Below are 17,855 nucleotides of genomic sequence, written 5' to 3' on the forward strand. Positions count from 1 at the left end.
GGCACAGAAAACAAAACATGGGTTGCAAAACTAGGTATTTGTCTTACTATTATACTCCTCTATGAGATTACATAAAAACGACAAAAATGTTCAATATCAGTTCCATCTTATAAAAAATAAAACATTCTTGAGTTGAACACATATTTAACTGACTTGCAATTGTTTGAAAAAAATTTTAAACTATCTATATCCTTTTTGATTATTGTCAATCCAAAATCTCCTGTATTACTCTGATGTTTCCAACCCCCTCAATTTATTAATAGCTATCTTTTCAGCAGAATAAAAACTCAATTATAATAAGGGAAACAAGCTAACGTGGAATAAAAACCTATTTCAAATTGAGGCATGCAACAGGAGAAGATGGATGAAATATTTCAGTTTTCCTGTAGTCCAGGAATTACTCCAATTTTGAGAGGTCCTGACCTAGAAACAGGAGCCATCGATGCTCAGTTCTGTGACCATGTAAGGGAAGACCTGCGACCTTTCTGAGGCCTTCAGTCACGATGGAATTACTGGCTCCTGCTGGGGAAAAAAGTCATTAAAGTAAACCTTAAGTCTACTTTTTGGCCACTGAAAAGGCATGTTTATTTCTAAACTTCAATTTGAAAATAAGTAGGTGAAATAACAGAAGAGCTTTCCAACACTGCATGTGCTCATTTGAACTCATTTTTTCTGCTTGTAATACAAACTTTTTTCCTAGCAGAGTGCTTAAAAATTTCTAGAAAAAAGGCACTGGGGTGTCCTGAGAGGCATCCACCACTTTCAGGAGTACATTTCATCCTTCAAACACAGGGGTGGGAAGGTCCCAGCTGGGCCGCACCCAACACAGGAAGCCGCTTTGCTCTACTTCTCTGTCAGGGACTATGGTCCCCTGCAGCGCTGCAGTAAGTCAGCACCCACTTCCTGAAATTCTTGGAGCAGTGGGGAGGGGTGCAGAGGGGTGGGGGCCGCAGCAGAGGGGTTCAGCTGCTTCAGGGGAGGCAGTGGTTCCCACTCTCCATGCTATTTTTTTAACAGCTTTATTGAGACAGAATTCACATACCATACAATTCACTTATTTAAGGCATACAATTCAGCCACTTTTTAGTATATTCAGAGTTGTCACCATGTCAAGGATAGTTAGATCTTGAAATGTACATGAGAATAACAGGAAAAACGGTAAAGGGAGTACATTTCAGGCCACATGCAAACATGCTGAGAAATGAAGGGGCAAATATAAGAGTAACCAAAGCACACAATGCTCAACCCAGAAAGGAGGCAGGAGCTTGCAGACCATTACATATGTGTAGCTTAAGCTGGAAATGAGTCCCCCAGAATGCTACAGGCCATGTGTCATAGCTTCACTCTGAACTGGAGACAAGTCTAAGGAGTTCCCACTCCAATGGCTCTGGGTGTGCCTGACTTGTATATTTGGGAGCTGTTGCCTTGACATCACTGGTACTTAGTATTGACACCACTCAAGATAAGATGATGGCAACAAAGCCATCATGGGCTCAAAATTTCAAGAACCTATCTAGGTTCCGCAATTTCACAGGTGAGGAAAAAAATAAATTGCTATCTCATGCAGATATTCTCACACACGATATCATTTCTATCAAAAACTGCGTAAGATTTTTATCCGGTTAGGCATCAACAAAAGGACAAGTCGACAGCCTGGCTTCTGTTTAAAAAACAACCACTTTGCCAACTTTCTACACAGGGTCACTGCTTCTGATCATGTGTTCACTATATCTGCTAATTTAAGATGTGATGACTGCTGGCACATGGGAAGGCAGAGTCTACCTGGACCTGTCAGTGCAGTTCTCTGGTTTCAGAGGTCCATGGCTTGAGCACTGATATCTGCCTCTGAACAGGTGTCCCATGCGGGGACAGACAGACTTTCAACCCCTCGCAGAGTGAGTAGCCTTCCTCAGAGGTATCTGACTGCTCTCAAAAGACCTAAATTATTAATGATAACATAAAATATAAAGCTCTAAAACAGAGAACATTTTATTTATATACAATACTCAAGACTAAGACACAAGGGGCTGACGGAAAAAATCTGAAAACATCCTTTCTGCTCAGTTTTTTCCCAAAACGTTCTGGATAAACTGTGCTTTACAAAGTACAAGAATATGCAATAACAAAATAGATATGTTACTAAAGTTTCATAAAATAAATCATTTTCCCATTGAATTCCATTATGTTTTCAGAAACATTATTCTAGAGAAAGGAAATTCTCCACCTGAAAATTAGCCCCAGGAAGAGTCCTGTGTTTACAGCATCCAATCCAAGTTCATATAACAGAGGTCCATCCTAGGACAAACTATAATAAATTCTGTACGTGGCTAGGATTTCACCAAGAGAACTCAAAACACTGTGGCCAGGCCCCCAAGGCACTGCCTGAACAGGTACGTGGGTGGCTTCCAGTTTGAGTGACAAGTGGTGGCCGAAGCAGGAGGACCTCAAGGGACACTCAGGCAGGACCATGCCAGACAGAGGGTCGGAGCAAGCTGATGGACGGGTCGTCAAGATGGAGGTGGACTACAGTGCCACTGTGGATAAGCACCTGCTCAGGTGTGAAACACTGGCCAAGGAAGGAGGACTTCAAGAAGTCACTGACTTCTTTAAGAGACAGTCAGGGTTTCTCTCTTTGGAAAAATGGACCCACACTGCTTCTGATACAGTATCTACATCCCATATCTCAGCTGCAGTAGTGAAAATGAGCTATGAGGCTAAATGATGGGATGTACTTAAGGAAAACATTATGCTTTTGTCAAAAAGTCAGAGTCAGTTAAAACAAGCTGTTGCAAAACTGGTTCAACGGTGCTGTACTTATAGGTTGAAGAAACCACAGACCTCCCAATCAAACTTCAATTAACTGATACTCTACAAATGGTTACAGAAGGAAAGATTCTGTTGAAATTGAGCATGCTCAACTGACCAAAACATTAGCAACTATAAAAGAACAAAATGGGGCCACGGTGGCTCAGCAGGCAAGAATGCCTGCCTGCCATGCCAGAGGACCTGGGTTCGATTCCCAGTGCCTGCCCATGTAAAAAAAAAAAAAAAAAAAAAATGGAAAGAAAGAAAAAAAAGAACAAAAAAAATGGTGATGTGAAAGAGGCAGCCTCTATTTCACAAGAGTTATAGGGGGAAACCCAGAGGTAGATGGAAAACAGCGAGCACGTGGAGTTTACTTTGCAGCAAATGAGGCTCTGATTATCTGTGAAGGATTACATTTGTGCACAAATCATCAGCTAGAAAATTAACACCAACTTTTTCCAGGAAGAAAATACAAAGAAATTAAAGTTGAAATACTGTGATTTAATGATTCAGCTGGATCAATATGAGGGATCCTATCTGTCTATGTAAGAACCACAGAGCAATATCTAAGCAGGCAGAAAATGAAAAAGGGCAACAGCTCTGAAAAGTGTTGTTCTCTGTTATCTAGGCTCCTTCTGACAATGAACAACCAGATTTGGTTCCCTGAATAAGGAGTGACAAGAAGTGAGAAGAAATTCCTAAATAGAAGGATCTTCAAAGCCTTTTATCATAACAGAGTTGGTATGTTGGTCCACACTTGTTGAGGATTATGATATGGAATTAAAAGAAGGTTCTCTTGAGAATCCTGCAACTGATGTTTTTGGTTATACAGAGGAAGGTGAAAAAGGTGAAAAGACTTGAACAGAGTTGCTGAACATAATATTAGAATAATGGCCAAGTGATATACAAGGATAACAATGAAGAGGATGGCACAACTTCTGGATCTATCTGTTGATAAATCAGAGGCTTTTCTTTCCAATCTAGTAGTTTAAAAAGACCATCTTTCCTAAAGCAGACATGTTGACAGACATTACCAACTTCCAGAGATCTAAGGATCCAAATAATTTATTAAATGACTGGTCTCACAAACTGAACTTTAACAAAATTACATACCTCATAGCCAAAGGAGAGATTATACATCAAGGGTCTCAGTGTACTTGATGCTTTTAGAAAAGAGTTAAAATTGGAAGTAATTTTTTTTTAAAGACTATTATCGTGGTGTATATGCTGGGTTTATCTCTCTTCTATTCTCAACTCCTTTGTCTAAAATTGAAGACATGTTTGAGGTCCTTTTTAACTTTTAGGATTCCTGATTTCATTTATTGTTTATGTTTGAAATCGGTGCAAAAATATAGTATTTTTATTGTCTGAGTACTCAAAAAACTGTGTCATAACTTACCCAAATATATTTTCTATTGTTTGGAAAAAAAAAAAAAAAAAAACAAAACCATGGATGGCTTACTTGGACAACATATAAACATGTGAATTTGCTCAAAAATAGAGTGAAATTACTTAAAAACAATAGGTTGGAAAGTATATTTCAACAGAACTGTTACTTAAAAAAAGAAGTAGGGTGGGGGTGGGGAGTAAATTCAGACCCTTGAAGCTGCCAGGCCTAATCCCTGGACCTGTGAAGGAGACCTTACATGGCAAAGGGCTGTGCAGACATGAGCCAGCTGCATGACTGGAGCTGTGAAGGCCAGCCTGGCCATCCAGATGGGCACGCTGGACTTATGAGCGTCCTTGTGAGTGGGGAGGCAGAGGAGATCAGACTACAGACGACAGAGACAGAGATTGGAACAAAGCAACCCCAAGCCAAGGAAGGCCGGCAGCCATCAGAAGCAGCAAGAGACAAGGAACAAATTCTCACCTGGAGCTTCCAGAAGGAATCACCCTGCCTACCCCTTGATTTGATCTTTTTTTTTTTTTTTTTTAAGGTGCAAGGTCTGGGAATCAAACCCAGGTCTCCTGCATGGAAGGCGAGCATTCTACCACTGAGCTATCTGTGTATCCCACCTTGATTTTAAAAGATCCACAGGACTCATTTTGGTCTTGTAGACTCCAAACCATTAGAGAATAAATTTCTGTTGTTTTAAGCCACCAAATGGAAGAGATATAAATTCAAAACAACCTCATCAGCAATAAAGGGTCGGAAGGATCAGAAATTGTGGAAAACATTTCATACGGAGACACACTTTTTAGGAGGAACATGATATAACATTTACCCAGTGAAATATCACTGGGTATTTATTCACACTACTTGTACATTTTTTCTCAAGTCCATCACACCTTTCTGAAGGTAAAATAGCAACAGGTATTAAAAGCCTCCAAGAAACCGTTCTGCCAATCTGTATCTTTCAAATGGTAAGTTTAGTCCATTAACATTCAAAGTTATTACTAAAAAGGCATTTCATGAAATATAATCCAGCTGTATGCTGCTTACAAGAGACTCATTTAGACTCAAGGATACAAATAGACTGAAAGTGAAAGGATGGAAAATGATGTCCCACACAAGTTGTAACCAAAAGAAAGCAGGAATAGCTATACTAATATCGGACAAAATAGACTTTAAAAGTAAAGACATCATAAGAGTCAAAGAAGGATACTATATATTAATAAAAGGGACAATTCACCAAGAAAAAATAAGAATCATAAATGTTTATGCTCCCAATCAAGGAGCTCCAAAGTACGAGACAGACATTGGCAAAACTGAAGGGAACGATAGATGTTTCAACAATAATTGTAAAAGACTTCAATACACCACTCTCCTCTATAGATAGAACAACCAGACAGAAGATCAACAAGAAAACAGAGAAGCTAAACAACTTGATAAATGAATTAGACCTAACAGATATATATAGGTCATTATACCCCCAAACACCAAGATATACATTCTTCTCTAGTGCTTATGGAACATTCTCCAAGATAGATCATATGCTGGGGCACAAACAGATCTTTATAAATTTAAAAACACAGAACTTCTTCAAAGCACCTGCTCTGATCACAATGGAATGAAGCTTGATATCAATAACCACGAAAGAATGAGAACTTTCACAAATATATGGAGATTAAATAACACACTCTTAAACAACCAATGGGTCAAAGAAGAAATTGCTAGAGAAATCAGTAGCTCTCTGGAGACAAATAAAAACGAGAATACAACACTTCAGAACTTATGGGATGCAGCAAAGGTTGTGCTGAGAGGGAAATTTATTGCTTTAAATGCCTATATTAAAAAACAAAAAAGAGTAAAAATTGTGTATTTTTACTTACACACAATAAACTTAACTGCTCACCTGGAGGAACTTGAAAAAGAACAGCAAATTAACATCAAAGCAAAGAGAAGAAGAGAAATAACAAAGATTAAAGCAGAGTTAAATGAATGGAAGAACAAAAGAACAGAAAGAATCAATAAAACCAAAAGTTGGTTCTTTGAGAAAATCAATAAAATTGATGAGGCACTAGCAAGGGTGACAAAGAAAAAAAGAAAGAAGATGCAAATAAACAAAATCAGAAATGAGAAGGGGTGTGTTACTACAGACCCTGAAGACATGCAAGAAATTTTAAGACAATACTATGAACAACTATAAGCCAACAAACTAAACAACTCAGATGAAATGGACAAATTCCTGGAAACACACAAACAAGCTACACTGACTCAAGAATAGAAGACCTCAACAAACCAATCACAAGTAAAGAGATTCAAACAGTCATCAAAAATCTTCCTACAAAACGGGGAAAATTCAACTTCCCCAAATGGAGAATTACTGATATTCTCACAAGCAGAGGAGACAACTAAAGCAATAGGCTGAGCTGCCAATCTTGGGATTTGTTCATATGAAACTTAACCCTGCAAAGGTTAGGCTAAGCCTACTTAAAATTAGGTCTAAGAGTCACACCAAGAGAACCTCTTTTGTTGCTCAGATGTGACCTCTCTCTCTCAGCCAACACAACAAGCAAACTCACTGCCCTCCCCCTCTCTATGTAGGACATGACTCCCAGGGGTGTGGACCTTCCTGGCAACGTGGGATAGAAATCCTAGAATGAACTGGGACTCAGCATCAAGGGATTAAGAAAACCTTCTCGACCAAAAGGGGGAATAGCAAAATGAGACAAAATAAAGTGTCAGTAGCTGAGAGATTTCAAACAGGGTCAAGAGGTTATCCTGGAGCTTATTCTTACGCATAATACAGATATCACCTTTATACTGATTATATAACAAGAACAGAATGATCATATGGTAAGAATGTTTGTGTTTGTACGTGGTTATGAATCATAAATTAAAAAAAAATTTTTTTTAAATCCTATAAATAAAAGCCCAGGGCCAGGTGGCTTCACAGGAAAATTTTATGAAACATTCCAAAAAGAACTAACACCAATCCTGCTCAAACTGTTCCAAAATATTGAGGAAAAAGGAATACTGCCTATCTCATTTTAGGAGGCTGATGTCATTTTAATACCAAAATGGGATAAAGATGCTATAAGAAAGGAGAACTACAGGCGAATCTCCCTAATGAACACAGATGCCAAAATTCTCAACAAAATACTAGCAAATCAAATCCAACAACACATTTAAAGAATTATACACCACGACCAAGTTGCATTTATACCAGGAATGCAAGGACGGTTTGTTCTAGTTTGCTAGCGGCTGGAATGCAATATACCAGAAACAGAATGGCTTTTAAAAAGGGTAATTTAATGAGTTGCTAGTTTACAGTTCTAAGGCCGAGAAAATGTCCCAATTAAAACAAGTCTAAAGAAATGTCCAATCAAAGGGATGTAGGGAAAGATATTTTGGTTCAAGAAGGCCAGTGAAGTTCAGGGTTTCTCTCTCAAGTGAGAAGGCACATGGCGAATACAGTCAGGGCTTCTCTCTAGCTGGAAGGGCACATGGCGAACACGGTGTCATCTGCTAGCTTTCTCTCCTGGCTTCCTATTTCATGAAGCTCCCCCCGGGAGGCGTCTTCCTTCTTCATCTCCAAAGGTCGCTGACTGGTGGACTCTCTGCTTTGTAGTGTTGCTCACTCTGAATCTCTCATTCTCCAAAATGTTTCCTCTTTCATAGGACTTCAGAAACTAATCAAGACCCACTCAAATGGGTGGAGACATGTTGTCACCTAATCCAGCTTAACAACCACTCTTGACTAAATCACATCAACCAGGGAGATGATCTCATTACCGTTTCAAATATACAGTATTGAATAGGGATTATTCTACCTTTATGAAATGAGATTTATATTAAAACATGGCTTTACTTAGGGGACATGCTTCTTTTCAAACCAGCACATGGTTCAACACAAGAAAATCAATTAATGTAATTCAGCACATTAACAAATCAAAAAGGAAAAATCATATGATCATCTCAGTTAATACTCAAAAAGCATTTAACAAAATTCAACATCCTTTTCTGATAAAAGCAATTCAAAAGACAGGAATAAAAGATAACTTCCTCAATTTGATAAAGGGCACATATGAAAAACCCATAGCCAACACTGTAGTCAATGGAGAGAGACTGAAAGCCTTTCCCCTAAGATCGGGAATGAGACAAGGATGCCCTCTGTCACTATTATTCAACATCATACTACAAGTTCTACCTAGAGCAATCAGGCAGGACAAAAATAAATAAATAAATAAATAAAAGGCAACCTATTAAGGAAACAAAGAGACGATAAAAGACAAAAAGTGAATCCTCTCTTACAAGTCCAGGATCTCCAAGACCACAGTCACTGCCCTGAACCCTCACCCCACCCAAATCTATGCTGCACTTTAGTTTTTGCCCAGAACAGTTGCTAACCCACCTGTTTCCACTCCCCTCCAGGCAGGGCCACCACTCAAACCTCTGGAATCCATCCAGAGACCACTTGCCTTGGGAGGCTTCTAGATACACACTGTTGTCCTTTCCTTAATGATGGTACACATCCGACGCTTATAAGAAATGGCAATCTTATAAAATTAAGGAACTCTACAAAAACTCACAAATTTTTTAGGGCAGCATAAGTCAACCTCTAGTTCAACAGTGAATACATAGAGGCCTTTGACTAGATGTCACCCCACATTGCAACACAGAAGAGACATAAAAGAATATTTCTTAATTCATGTCTCTAGAGGAACAGCAGCTCAAATATACTCATAAGAAAATGGAAGTAAAACTATACTGATAGACCATGTTTTAAAAATCCTTTAAGACATATAAATACCCATCCCCCCAACAATTAATTTTTAAGACTTTAACCTAAGGAAATAATAAAGATTGTGCATGAAGGTTCAGCTACAAGAAAATCTGCAGCAGTGAAAAAGTGAAAACCTCCAATTACCAAAACTGGAGCATTAATCAAATAAACTTTGTATAATGGAAAAACAACTTAGCCATTAAAATTATGTTGTATGGTTATGAATACACAACTATGTGATGATATTGTGAGCCACTGATAATACATCATGTATGAACTGTGTTATGTGTGATTTGTCAAAAACATTTTTAAGAAAAAGTTAAAAAAAATCATGTATAGAAGTTTGAAAAGGTTCACACTGCTGGATAGGAATTTTATTTTCATGGGTTTTGTGTAGGTTCTTTTTTACATTTTTATTTAAATGAGCATCATTTGTTTCCTTTTTCTTTTTAAGATTCCTCTGAAGGCGCTCTACTGGGTAAAACCCAGTTCTGTCTCTTGCTGTGTGTGGAAGCTGACAATGCCACTGGCACAGTGGGTCTCTCCCCACCTAATCGCCCCCCACATTACAAATCTCAGAACAGTTGCTACTTGGAGCAGGCATTTAACAAACATTTATAAAACAGAGTCAACTAAAACTGCTGTCCATCAGCAACACTCCCAAGGAGTGTGCCCTGTTTACGTGAAGTTTTTGTAGCCCCAGATTCAAATAGCCAACTGATGAGAACACATCACTGTTCTCTGTTCACAAATCACAAGTGCTAAGATTCCACCTATTAGAAATTTATTTGCTAAGAGAGGAAACCAAATGTTTTCAGAACTACTGATGAAACCTCACTGATAATTTCTCGTGTAAGGTACACAAGTCAGGCTCCTTGGAGGGGTTTTCTTGTCTGGCTAGATGTCTGGTTACTTTCTTGCTTCTTCCATCCTCACCAATCAGTGAGTCATACTGATTGAGATGGACTTTCTAATAAAAGTGTTAAATTTTCAATGGCAAAATAATGAAGCTTAGCTTTTCTTGAATTTTGGTATAGCAAACCGACCCACCCACCCAATGCTGGAAAGAAATAAAACTTTGTAAACAAGTAGGGGAGAAAAAAAAACGAATGGGTGCCGCGGTGGTCGGCGCACCCCGCCATGCGCGGCTTCCCAGGCCGGCTGGGAGATTTGGATTGCCACTCCCCCAAGCCGCGGCGGCCAGCAACCCCCCCACGCGCGGCTTCCTGGGCCGGCTGGGAGCTTTGGATCGGCACTCCCCCAACCGCAGCAGCCGGCGCAGCCCGCCACGTGCAGTTTCGCGGGCCGGCTGGGAGATTTGGATCGGCACTCACCCAAGCCGCGGCGGCCAGTGCCCCCCGCCGACACATGGCTTCCCGGGCCGGCTGGGAGATATGGATCGGCACTCCCCCCAGCCGCGTCAGTCGGCGCCCCCCCCCAACGCGCGGCTTCCCGGGCCGGCTGGGATATTTGGATTGGCACTCCCCCAAGCCGCGTCGCTGACAACCCACCCCCACAGCGAGAGTCTTTCAAAGTTAAAGGAACCACAGCATCTTTTACTGGTGGGACCTGCAGACAAACAAGTGCCACATACTGGGCACGATAAGAAAAACAGAGCCCAGAGACTTCACAGGAAAGTCTTTCAACCTGCTGGGTCCCACACCCAGGGAAATCTGATTAAATGCCCAGACGCCAGCAAAAAATAACGGATCACAGCAGGAAAATTGAAGATATGGCCCAGTCAAAGGAACAAACCAATAGCTCAAATGAGATACAGGAGCTGAGACAACTAATTCTGAATATATGAACAGAAATGGAAAACCTCTTCAAAAACCAAATCAATAAATTGAGGGAGGACATGAAGAAGGCATGGGCTGAACAAAAAGAAGAAATGGAAAGTCTGAAAAAACAAATCACACAACTTATGGGATAGAAGGACAAAGTAGAAAAGATGGAAAAAACAATGGAAATCTACAATGGTAGATTTAAAGAGACAGAGGCTAGAATTAGTGAACTGGAGAATGGAACATCCGAATTTCAAAAAGAAACAGACACTATAGGGAAAAGAATGGAAAAATTTGAGTAGGGGATCAGGGAATTGAATGATAATATGAGGCGCACAAATATACGTGTTGTGGGTGTCCCAGAAGAGAAGGGAAAAGGAGGAGAAAAACTAATGGAAGAAATTATCACTGAAAATTTCCCAACTCTTATGAAAGACCTAAAATTACAGATCCAAGAAGTGCAGCGCACCCCAAAGAGATTAGACCCAAATAGGCGTTCCTCAAGACACTTACTAGTTAGAATGTCAGAGGTCAAAGAGAAAGAAAGAGAGGATCTTGAATGCAGCGAGAGAGAAGCAATCCATCACATACAAGGGAAACCCAATAAGACTATGTGTAGATTTCTCAGCAGAAACCATGGAAGCTAGTAAACAGTGGGATGATATATTTAAGTTACTAAAAGAGAAAAACTGCCAACCAAGACTTCTATATCCAGCAAAACTTTCCTTCAAAAATGAGGGAGAAATTAAAACATTCTCAGACAAAAAGTCACTGAGAGAATTTGTGACCAACAGACCAGCTCTGCAAGAAATACTAAAGGGAGCACTAGAGTCAGATATGAAAAGACAGAAGAGCGAGGTATGGAGAAGAGTGTAGAAAGAAGGAAAATCAGATATGATGTACATAATACAAAAGGCAAAATGGTAGAGGAAAATATTATCCAAACAGTAATAACACTAAATGTTAATGGACTGAATTCCCCAATCAAAAGACATAGACTGGCAGAATGGATTAAAAAACAGGATCCTTCTATATGCTGTCTACAGGAAACACATCTTAGACCCAAAGATAAACATAGGTTGAAAGTGAAAGATTGGGAAAAGATATTTCATGCAAATAACAACCAGAAAAGAGCAGGAGTGGCTATACTAATATCCAACAAATTAGACTTCAAATGTAAAACAGTTAAAAGAGACAAAGAAGGACACTATATACTAATAAAAGGAACAATTAAACAAGAAGATATTACAATCATAAATATTTATGCACTGAACCAGAATGTCCCTAAATACGTGAGGAATACACTGCAAACACTGAAAATGGAAATAGACACATATACCATAATAGTTGGAGACTTCAATTCACCACTCTCATCAATGGACAGAACATCTAGACAGAGGATCAATAAAGAAATAGAGAATCTGAATATTACTATAAATGAGCTAGACTTAACAGACATTTACAGGACATTACATCCCACAACAGCAGGATACACCTTTTTTTCAAGTGCTCATGGATCATTCTCAAAGATAGACCATATGCTGGGTCACAAAGCAAGTCTTAACAAATTTAAAAAGATTGAAATCATACACAACACTTTCTCAGATCATAAAGGAATGAAGTTGGAAATCAATAATAGGCGGAGTGCCAGAAAATTCACAAATACGTGGAGGCTCAACAACACACTCTTAAACAACGAGTGGGTCAAAGAAGAAATTGCAAGAGAAATTAGTAAATACCTCGAGGCGAATGAAAATGAAAACACAACATATCAAAACTTATGGGACGCAGCAAAGGCAGTGCTAAGAGGGAAATTTATTGCCCTAAATGCCTATATCAGAAAAGAAGAAAAGGCAAAAATGCAGGAATTAACTGTCCACTTGGAAGAACTGGAGAAAGAACAGCAAACTAATCCCAAAGCAAGCAAAAGGAAAGAAATAACAAAGATTAGAGCAGAAATAAATGAAATTGAAAACAATAGAGAAAATCAATAAGACCAGAAGTTGGTTCTATGAGAAAATCAATAAGATTGATGGGCCCTTAGCAAGATTGACAAAAAGAAGAAGAGAGAGGATGCAAATAAATAAGATCAGAAATGGAAGAGGAGACATAACTACTGATCTCACAGAAATAAAGGAGGTAATAACAGGATACTATGAACAACTTTACACTAATAAATACAACAATTTAGATGAAATGGACGGGTTCCTGGAAAGACATGAACAACCAACTTTGACTCAAAAAGAAATAGATGACCTCAACAAACCAATCACAAGTAAAGAAATTGAATCAGTCATTCAAAAGCTTCCTAAAAAGAAAAGTCCAGGACCAGACAGCTTCACATGTGAATTCTATCAAACATTCCAGAAAGAATTAGTATCAACTATCCTCAAACTCTTCAAAAAAATTGAAGTGGAGGGAAAACTACCTAATTCATTCTATGAAGCCAACATCACCCTCATACCAAAACCAGGCAAAGATATTACAAAAAAAGAAAACTACAGGCCAATCTCTCTAATGAATATAGATTCAAAAATCCTCAATAAAATTCTAGCATATCGTATCCAACAACACATTAAAAGAATTATACATCATGACCAAGTAGGATTCATCCCAGGTATGCAAGGATGGTTCAACATAAGAAAATCAATTAATGTAATACACCATATCAACAAATCAAAGCAGAAAAATCACATGATCATCTCAATTGATGCAGAGAAGGCATTTGACAAGATTCAACATCCTTTCCTGTTGAAAACACTGCAAAAGATAGGAATTCAAGGGAACTTCCTTAAAATGATAGAGGGAATATATGAAAAACCCACAGCTAATATCATCCTCAATGGGGAAAAATTGAAAACTTTCCCCCTAAGATCAGGAACAAGACAAGGATGTCCACTATCACCACTATTATTCAACATTGTGTTGGAGGTTCTAGCCAGAGCAATTAGACAAGAAAAAGAAATACAAGGCATCAAGATTGGAAAGGAAGAAGTAAAACTATCACTGTTTGCAGACGATATGATACTATACGTAGAAAACCTGGAAAAATCCACAACAAAACTACTAGAGCTAATAAATGAGTACAGCAAAGTAGCAAGTTACAAGATCAATATTCAAAAATCTGTAGCATTTTTATACACTAGTAATGAACAAGCTGAGGGGGAAATCAAGAAACGAATCCCATTTACAATCGCAACTAAAAGAATAAAATACCTAGGAATAAATTTAACTAAAGAGACAAAAAAAACCTATATAAAGAAAGCTACAAAAAACTGTTAAAAGAAATCACAGAAGACCTAAATAGATGGAAGGGCATACCGTGTTCATGGATTGGAAGACTAAATATAGTTAAGATGTCAATCCTACCTAAATTGATTTACAGATTCAATGCAATACCAATCAAAATCCCAACAACTTATTTTTCAGAAATAAAAAAACCAATAAGCAAATTTATCTGGAAGGGCAGGGTGCCCCGAATTGCTAAAAACATCTTGAGGAAAAAAAACGAAGCTGGAGTTCTCGCGCTGCCTGACTTTAAGGCATATTATGAAGCCACAGTGGTCAAAACAGCATGGTATTGGCATAAAGATAGATATATCGACCAATGGAATCGAATACAGTGCTCAGATATAGACCCTCTCATCTATGGACATTTGATCTTTGATAAGGCAGTCAAGCCAACTCACCTGGGACAGAACAGTCTCTTCAATAAATGGTGCCTAGAGAACTGGATATCTATATGCAAAAGAATGAAAGAAGACCCATATCTCACACCCTATACAAAAGTTAACTCAAAATGGATCAAATATCTAAACATTAGGTCTAAGACCATAAAACAGTTAGAGGAAAATGTAGGGAGATATCTTATGAAACTTACAATAGGAGGCGGTTTTATGGACCTTAAACCTAAAGCAAGAGCACTGAAGAAAGAAATAAATAAATGGGAGCTCCTCAAAGTTAAACACTTTTGTGCATCAAAGAACTTCATCAAGAAAGTAGAAAGACAGCCTACACAATGGGAGATAATATTTGGAAATGACATCTCAGATAAAGGTCTAGTATCCAGAATTTATAAAGAGATTGTTCAACTCAACAACAAAAAGACAGCCAACCCAATTACAAAATGGGAAAAAGACTTGAACAGACACCTACCAGAAGAGGAAATACGGATGGCCAAGAGGCACATGAAGAGATGCTCAATGTCCCTGGCCATTAGAGAAATGCAAATCAAAACCACAATGAGATATCATCTCACACCCACCAGAATGGCCATTATCAACAAAACAGAAAATGACAAGTGCTGGAGAGGATGCGGAGAAAGAGGCACACTTATCCACTGTTGGTGGGAATTCAAATGGTGCAACCACTGTGGAAGGCAGTTTGGCGGTTTCTCAAAAAGCTGAATATAGAATTGCCATACGACCCAGCAATACCATTGCTGGGTATCTACTCAAAGGACTTAAGGGCAAAGACACAAACGGACATTTGCACACCAATGTTTATAGCAGCATTATTTACAATTGCAAAGAGATGGAAACAGCCAAAATGTCCATCAACAGAAGAATGGCTCAACAAACTGTGGTATATACATACGATGGAATATTATGCAGCTTTAAGACAAGATAAACTTATGAAGCATGTAATAACATGGATGGACCTAGAGAACATTATGCTGAGTGAGTCTAGCCAAAACCTAAAAGACAAATACTGTATGGTCCCAATGTTGTGAATCGACATTCGAGAATAAACTTGGAATATGTCATTGGTAACAGAGTCCAGCAGGAGTTAGAAACAGGGTAAGATAATGGGTAATTGGAGCTGAAGGAATACAGACTGTGCAACAGGACTAGATACAAAAACTCAAAAATGGACAGCACAATAATACCTAATTGTAAAGTAATCATGTTAAAACACTGAATGAAGATGCATCCGAGCTATAGGTTTTTGTTTTGTTTTGTTTTTACTACTATTACTTTTATTTTTTTCTCTATATTAACATTCTATATCTTTTTCGGTTGTGTTGCTAGTTCTTCTAAACCAATGCAAATGTACTAAGAAACGATGATCATGCATCTATGTGATGATGTTAAGAATTACTGATTGCATATGTAGAATGGTATGATTTCTAAATGTTGGGTTAATTTCTTTTTTTCCGTTAATTAATAAAAAAAAAAGAAGATATAATACTTATAAACATATACACACCTCACAACAGAGCTCCAAAATATATGAAACAAAAATGGACAGACTTGAATGGAGAAATGAATAGTTACAACAACAGCTAGAGACTTCAATACAACTTTCAATAATCAATAGAACATCCAAACAGAAGATCAACAAGAAAATAGGGGATTTGGGTACTACTGAGTACTATTAGCCAGTACTCAAATACATGGATTACTCCACCCAACAATAGCACAATATATATTCTCAGGTGCTATTGAGAATATATATTCTCAAAAGTCATGGAACATTTTCAAGGATAGACCACATATATTAGGCCATAGATTAAATCCTTTTAAATTGAAAAATACTGAAATCATACCAAGTATCTCTCAGTCCACAACAGAATAAAGCTAGAAATCAACAACAGAAGGAAAACTGGAAAGTTACAAATACGTAGAATTTAAATAATACATTATTTGATTTAGTTTCCTGGGCTGCTCAAGCAAATGCCATGCAACGGGTTGGGTCAAACAACAGAAATTTATTAACTCGTGTTTTCGAGGCTAAGAAAATGTCCAAATCAAGGCGCCATCAAGGCAATGCTTTCTTCCTAAAGACTGGCATTCTGAAGCTGGCTGCTAGCAATCCCTAGTCCTTGGCTCCTCTGTCACATGGAAATACACATTCCAGTCTCTCCTTTCAGTTTCTTTCTTCCCATGGCTTTCTTTCTATCAGTCTGAGTTTTATTGATTATTAAGGACTCTAGTAATAGGATTAAGACCCATCCTGAGCCCCACCTTAAGTGAAATAACTTCATCAAAAGGTCCTACTTACAATGTGTTCATACCTACAAGAATGGATTAAGCTTAGGAACATGTATTTTCCTGGGATATATATAGCTCCAAACTACCACACTATTAAACAACCCAATGTGTCAAACAAGAACTTAATGGAAAATTTAAAATTTTCTTGAGACAAGTGAAAATAAAATACGACATACCAAGATTTATGGGATGCAGCGAAGGCAGAGCTCAGAGGGAAATCTGCAGTGCTAAATGCCTACACGCACCTCACACCTAAAAAAAAAAGAACATATAATAATCTAATTTCATAACTAAAGAAACTACAAAAAGACCAGACTAAACCCAAAATTAGTAGAAATAAGGAAATATTAAAGATTAGGGCAGAGGTAAATGAAATAGAGAATTAAAAAATGACAGAGAGAATCAACAAAATCAAAAGTTGGTGTTTTAAAAAGTTTAACAAAATCAACAAACTAATAAAGAAAAAGAGAGGATAGAAATAGTTACTATCAGGAATGAAAGTAGGGACATTAGTACCAACCTTACAGAAATAAAAAGCATTATAAGAGAGGATCATGAACAATTATATGCCAACAAAATAGAAAACCTAGATGAAATGGGCAAATGTCTAGAAACATACAAATTATCTAATCTGACATAATAAGAAACAGAAAATCTCAACAGACCTATGACTAAGGAGATTGAATCAATAATGAAAAACCTCACAACAAAAAGAGTACAGTACCAGATTAGCTTTATGCTAAATTCTACCAAGTATTTAGAGATGTTTTAATACCAATCCTTCTCAAACTCTTCCAAAAGATAGAAGAGGAGAGATTATTTCCTAACTCATTCTATGAGGCCAGCATTACCCTGATACCAAAGCCAGAACAGAAAGCACGAGAAATTTACAGACCAAATTCCTTAGGAATACTGATGCAAAGATTCTCAACAAAATACTTGTAAACCAAATCCAACAGTACAGTAAAAGGATTGTAAGCCATTACCAAGTGGGATATGGTCCAAAAATGCAAGGACAGTTCAATATAAGAAAATCAATGTAATATACCACGTTAATAGAATGAAAGGAAAAAACACACAATCACCTCACAGAACAGGCACTT

At 38.0% G+C, this 17,855-nt stretch overlaps 1 protein-coding gene and 2 pseudogenes across 3 annotated transcripts in view; 2 read left to right on the forward strand and 1 right to left on the reverse strand.

The window, feature by feature from the left end:
* Window positions 1-17,855, reverse strand: part of RAB11FIP3 (RAB11 family interacting protein 3) — a 116,599-nt gene that overhangs the window by 85,941 nt on the left and 12,803 nt on the right. The window lies entirely within an intron of this gene.
* Window positions 2,468-2,975, forward strand: LOC143667827 (26S proteasome non-ATPase regulatory subunit 12 pseudogene; annotated as a pseudogene).
* Window positions 3,058-3,966, forward strand: LOC143667828 (26S proteasome non-ATPase regulatory subunit 12 pseudogene; annotated as a pseudogene).

This window comes from Tamandua tetradactyla, chromosome 23 (genome assembly GCF_023851605.1).
Source record: "Tamandua tetradactyla isolate mTamTet1 chromosome 23, mTamTet1.pri, whole genome shotgun sequence".
NCBI lineage: Eukaryota > Metazoa > Chordata > Mammalia > Pilosa > Myrmecophagidae > Tamandua > Tamandua tetradactyla.